Source organism: Cetorhinus maximus, chromosome 19 (assembly GCF_964194155.1).
Source record: "Cetorhinus maximus chromosome 19, sCetMax3.hap1.1, whole genome shotgun sequence".
NCBI classification, from domain to species: Eukaryota; Metazoa; Chordata; class Chondrichthyes; order Lamniformes; family Cetorhinidae; genus Cetorhinus; species Cetorhinus maximus.
In genome coordinates this window covers 41,527,552-41,534,443 of record NC_135897.1, presented here as the reverse complement: position 1 = coordinate 41,534,443, position 6,892 = coordinate 41,527,552, and positions in this window count along the sequence as shown.

Genomic DNA, 6,892 nt, shown 5'->3' with positions numbered 1-6,892 from the left:
ATTGACACAGGGCCAAGTGCCAACATACTACCACTGCGGTTCTAAAAGACATGTATCCACATACACGGAGGGCCATGGTGAAACCTAATTTTGTACAATTTTCAGTATACAACGGTTCACTAATTTCATTCTCAGTATCCATAGTCCTGGATTGTTGATACAATCAATCCTCCTGGGTGTCACAGAAGTTCTACATCATGGAAAATAAAGGCCCAGCAATTGCAGGTCTACCAGCATGCTGTGACCTCGCACTGGTGACAATACATGGAATCAGTCAAACCTCACATGGCAGATCAACCTCAGAAACTACTCTGATCACCTCAGTTCATAACCAAACATTGAAATATCCAGAATGTTTCAATAAAATTGGCAGTTTCAAGGGAGCTGAAACATTACACTTGCAGGAGATTGCAAGCCTGTCAATTGATCCACCATGTAAGCGCAGCACCCACTTTCAAAACAAATTGAATGCCTTACTAGACAAAATGGAGAAAAATGGAATCATCAGCAGGGGACAGTAGCACACAAATTGGTACAGCTCAATCACATGGGTCATAAAGAAGGATGGAACATTGAGGGTAAGCCATGATCCACAATATTTAAGTGTAACCTTGAAATGCCCTTACGATATACCATATACATTAAAAGAGTTAAATTTGATATTTTCATGTGCTAAATTCCTCTTGAAGCTTGATGTCAAGCATGGCTATTGGTCAGTAACATTTCGCAGAGAAGTCTCAAGGGCTTAATACATTTCATACCCCATTCAGACAACACTGTTTTCAATTACTTTCTTTTGGGCTATCTGTTAGCCAGGATCTCTTTCAAGCTCACATGGACTGTATTACATGCACTATGCCAGGATGTATCTGTATCGCCAATGACATTGCCACTGTGGGAAGAACAAAGCAAGAACATGAACATAATCTGAATTTATTGAAGCAGCTGGCATGTAATGAAAGGTGGATGTTCAACAATCTGAAATGTGCCATCAATCTGCAGCAGATCAATTTCTTCGGTTCTATTTATTCCAGTGCTGGCATATGTCCGATCCAAGTGAAATAGAGGATATTAAAGCCATGCCAGTTCCTCAAGATAAGGATAGACTTGGGAAAGGGAATTGTTGAGAAAGGATGTGCCTTTCCTGGAGTGAAGACCACCAATGCCTCTTTGGAGCACTGATACAGTCATTATCGAAAGCATCGACATTGCAATTTTATGACCCTACGGAGACAACTACCACGGAGAGCGATGCCTCACAGGAAGGTCCTGGAGTATGCTTACTACAAAAAGGCAAACCAATTGTATTTACCTCAAAATCTCTGTCTGTAACGCAAACCAGCTACTCAACATCGAGTGGGAAACATTAGCTTTAGTGTTTGGAATTGTGCATTTTCATACCTTTCTATTTGGTAAAAGATTTATAGTAGAGACCAACCACTGATGATGGTTCTTCAGTGCATGGCCAAGATTACAACGTCTCTTGATAGACATTCAAAGTTATGACTGTGAGATCAGGTACAAGCCACGTAACTTGATGGCCACATTGGATACATTTATCAGGTTGCCTAACCCAGTGAAAACAGAAGACATATTCTTGGATCTACAAGCTGACCTGACTGACATTGAACTTGAAGATATTCTCCAAATTGATCTGTCACATTTTGTGCAACACAAATGGCAGCAGCTACCAGAAGAAATGACAAAAGATTCCACATTACAGAAACTGTGGAAAACCATCACTGAAGGATGGCCTGATTCAATTCAACATTTCCACAAACACGTGACACCATTTTGGCCTCATTGGAATGAGCTAGGCATCGCCCGGGGAGTTATTTTTAAAGGCAGGCAGATCATTATACCAGAATCTTTGCAGTCTGATATTCTTCAACAACTTTGTCACTCACACATGGGCATAGATTGGATGAGAAGATTCACAAGAGAGACAGCCGATTGGTTGCGTATGAACAATGACATTGAAGTCATCGGCAAGAAGCGCAAGGCATGCCAAGAGCATATGCCAAGTCAGCACAAAGAACTATTGATTCCACATGAGGTTTCTATCAATCCTTGGTCCAAAATCGCATCCACCCTCTTTCATGTCCATGGCACTGACTTCATCATCATCATTAACGACTTTACCAAGTACCCCATTATTCAAGAGTTGCACAATAGTCAAGCACAACTATCACGCACATTCTTAAGTGCTATTTTAAGTTTATTTGGTGTGCCTACAGAGATATATATAACAGTCCACAATTTATTGGTAAGCCATTTCAGGATATGTGTGAGAAGTGGAATATCGATCACACTACTTCTTCTCCTCATTGCCCTAAATCTAACGGTCTAGCTGAATGAGTGATTCGCATGGTGAAATCCCTAATTCTCAAACGCAGATGGACCAAACAAGATCTAGACATTGCACTGTTACATCTGAGAGCGACAAGTTTAGGTGCAACTATCCCATCACCAGCAGAGCTCATGTTTGGCAGACCAGTGCATACTAATTTACCTACTCTTACCTAATCTATTCTCTCAGAAACTAGAGAGCAACTTTTAAAACTGCAAGAGAAGTTGCCCAACATTCACAATTTAAAATGCAGGTGCAGAGTTTCCAAGTTTACAGTTGAGGTTTGCATCCAGGATCCCACAGAAGGTATATGGCAACCAGCCAAGGTGACAAGGATTTGTTCAGAAACAAGGTCCTATGAAGTCATTACACACAAAGGTGTAATAACTGAGGACAAATCAGATCCATTCCAGCTCCTCAACCACCACACAGTCCTATTGTATCTAAGACAAGATCCCAAATGCAACCAAGAGCAACATCTGAGAATGACAATCTCACAGATCACTGTGAGAAATTAAAGAAACCTCCAGAAAAGGTTACCATCACAAGACCTGGGCATATCAGCAGACTACCTCTACACTGTAGAGACTCATAGATTCAAAAGTTCTATGCACTTATGTAATGATGACTAAACATCAGCATCGGGAAAGTATCTTTAAAAAGAAAGGGGGATGTTATAATATGCTTTTAAGGGATAGTAGCATGACATCAATGGGAGGGAAGTCTGTCATGAAATCCAGTCTTAGTTTCACTTTTGCTTTAGGGCAGGGCATACACAAACAGCTCTGCTGCTGATGTCTTCAAGCTTTCTACCTATATATAAATGATTCCATGTGCCTAGGCTAGAACTATGAACCCACAACGTGTTTTCACAATCCCTTATGAGTGATTGGTGCCTTTATATCATTGGATGCAAAGAGGCTTCAGGGTGGTTTAGACAGGCTAATTGAGTGGCCAAGAACAAGACAGATATAATATAATGTGGAAACACGTGAAGTTATCTACTTTGGTAGGAAAAACAGAATTTCAGGCCCATACCCTATCTCTGGGGGTGAGGGGGGAGGTTGTACCCAGGAGGTATCCCAGAAGATGTGAGGGGGAATCCTCCAGAAGCTTCCACACAAGGACTATATGGGAATTACCAAGGAGTTCAAACTTTCGATGGGCAATTGCCCTGCACTGGGAACCATCCGATATTCCGATTTAATTGGAGACTTCAGATGGTTCCGACTGTACTACTAGAATAGTTACCCAGGAGAGGTTTGAAGAATTAAAACCACTCCTAACTACTGGGTAACTAGAGTACAGTCCCATCCCAACTTTCCATGGGACCCTCCTAACTACCCTCCTGACCCCACGACTATATCCCAATCCCCCCACTGGACCCCTCTGACACCCCCCCAACTATCCTTCCTGCCTCACTGACTACCCTCCCCACCCAACTACCCACCCACTATGCTCCCAACCCTCCGACTACCCTCCCAATCAACACTCCTACTGACAGCCCCACCAAACCTCCCAACCGACTCCCCCACCTGATGGAGCACCAGACCGAATCCTGACCAACCATCTGCCAACCCCCCCCCCACCAGCCCCCCATTCCCACCCTACCCATTTACCTTACACACTTGCCTTCTCCCTAGCTACTCAAAGTGGTTGGACCTTTAAACTTACCTGCTTTACATCAGCTAGTGTCGTATAAAAGGGACGCAGCTTCCTTTTGTCCGACTTTGCTGCCCTCAATACAAGGCCTCAGGAACCATTGCACTACGCATTTCTCACCTGGCCCAAGTTGGAAGGTCGGGCTCAAAATGTGCAGCTGTATTCTAGCGTAATAAAAAAGGAGCGGAGTAGCAACCTGTGATTGCCACTCCTTGGAAGTTCTGGCCTGCAGAGTATTTCTTAAATGATGAGAGATTGCGAAGTGTTGATGTCCAAAGGGACCTGGGTATCCTTGTTCATAAGCCACTGAAAGTTAGCACACAGGTGCAGCAAGCAATTCGGAAGACAAATGGTACGTTGGCTTTAATTGTAAGAGGATTGGAGTACGGGAATAAAGATGTCTTGCTGCAATCATATAGGGCCTTGGTAAAACTATTACTGGAGTATTGTGCACAGTTTTGGTCTCCTTGCCTAAGGAAGGATATACTTGCCATAGAGGGAGTGCAAGAAAGGCTGATCGCTGAAATGGTAGGATTGTCCTATGAAGAGAGATTGAGGAGACTGGGCCTGTACTCTATAGAATTTAGAAGAATGAGGAGAGATCCCATTGAAACATACAAAGTTCTTACACGCTGAATAGGTTAGATGCAGGAAGGATGTTTTCCCTGGCTGGGGGGTTCTAGAACCAGGGGACGCCATGTCAGAATAAGCAAGAAGCTATTTAGGATTGAGATCAAGAGGAATTTCTTCACTCGGACAGTGGTGAATCTTTGGAATTCTCCACCCCACAGGACTATGAGGGCTCAGTCATTGAGAATATTCAAGACATAGATCAATAGGTTTCTGGATATTAAAAATATCAAGAGATATGGGGATTGTGCAGGAAAATGGCATTGAAGTAGAAGATCAGCCATCTTCCAACCAATCATGATCCGGTTGAATGGCAGAGCAGGCTAAAGGGGTTGAATGGCCTATTCCTGATTCTATTTTCTATGTTCCTAATGACCTGCTCACTAATGTTTAGTTTGGTTTCCAGCAGGGCCACTCAGCTTCTGACCTCGTTACAACTTTGGCTCAAACGTGGACAAAAGAGCTGAATGCCAAAGGCAAGGTAACAGTGACTGCCCTTGCCGTTGGGGCAGCATCTGACCCAGTGTGATATCAAGAAGCCCAACAAAATTGAAGTCAAGGGAATCAGGGGGAAAGCTCTCCACTAGTTGGAGTCATACCTAGCACAAAGGAAGGTGGTTGTGGTTGTTGGAGGCCAATCATCTCAGCTCCAGGACATCACTGCAGGAGTTCCTCTGGGTAGTGTCCTAGCCCAACCATCTTCAGCTGTGTTATCAATTACTTTTCCTCTAGCATAAGGTCAGAAGTGGGAATGTTCGCTGATGATTGGACAATGTTTTGTACCATTTGCAACTCTTCAGGTACCGAAGCAGTCCATGTTCATATGCAGCCACACAGGTTTGATAATTGGCAAGTAAAATTTGCACTGCACAAGTACCAGGCATCTCCAACAAGAGAGAATCTAACCATTGCCCCTTGTCATTCAATGGCATTACCCTCGCTGAATCCCCCATTATCAACTTCCTGGATGTTGACCTGAAACTTAACTGGACTAGTCATATAAATACTGTAGCTACAAAAGCAGGTCAGAGATTGGGAATTCTGTGATGTATAACTCACCTCCTGACTCCCCAAAGCCTGTCCACCATCTACAAGGCAGAAGTCAGGACTATGATGGAATTCTCTAATTTTCCTGGTTGAGTGCAGCTCCAACAACACTCAAGAAGCTCAACATAATCCCGAACAAAGCAGTCTGCTTGCTCAGCACATACACTACCAACGCATAGTGGCAACAGTGTGTTCCCTATACAAAATGCACTGCAGCAACCCACTAAGCCTCCTTCAAAAGCACATTCCAAACCTGCAACTTCTACTGTCCAGAAGGACAAGGGCAGCAGATGCATGGGAATGCTATTTATTGCAAGTTCTCCTCCAAGTCATACACTATCCTGACTTGGGAATATATCTTCATTTCTTCACTGTCACTGGGTCTAAATCCAGTGCTCTAGATTGGCTTTAGCAGTCAAGAACATGGCTCACCACCACATTCTCAAGGGCAATTAGGGATGAACAGCAAATGCTAGCCTTGTAAACAAGGTCCACATCTCAGGAAAGAATCAGATAAATATATTGCTCATTGGAAATTGTCCTTGGATCTCCCATTAGGGTAAATAGTCATAGCTGTAGTGGATAGCCTTAGTTTACCAGCGATCATTTATCTAGTCTACTTGGTTCTTGAAATAATGATGGTAGCATGGATTACCATAAAGTAAGTAAGTTTATTTTTACCCATTGGATGTGGGCATCACTGGCCAGGCCAGCTTTTATTATTTATCCCTAGTTTCCCTAGTTCAGGGGGCATTTAAGAATCAACCACATTGCTGTGAGTCATATGTAGGCCAGACCAGGTAAAAATAGCAGATTTCCTTCCCTAAAGGACATTAGTGATCAGATGGGTTTTTACAACAATCAACAATGGTTTCATGGTCATCATTAGACTTATAATTCCAGGTTTTTATCAGATTCAAATTCCACCATCTGCTGTGGCAGGATTCAAACCCAGATCCCCAGAGAATTACCGTGGGTCTCTGGAATACTAGTCCAGCAACAATAGCACAAGACCATCACCTCCCCTGAGGGAGTCTTGGCAATTGGCAGAGAAACAAGTATTAACATGCATGTTCTACTATTATCAGGGACCAGGTATAAATTCTAGGAGTAGAACCTACTTCTCTTCATGGAGGGAGCAGCATTGAGTTAGGAGCTTGTAAGGTCACATGCAGGCCCCTCAATAATGTCCTGCACTTTGGA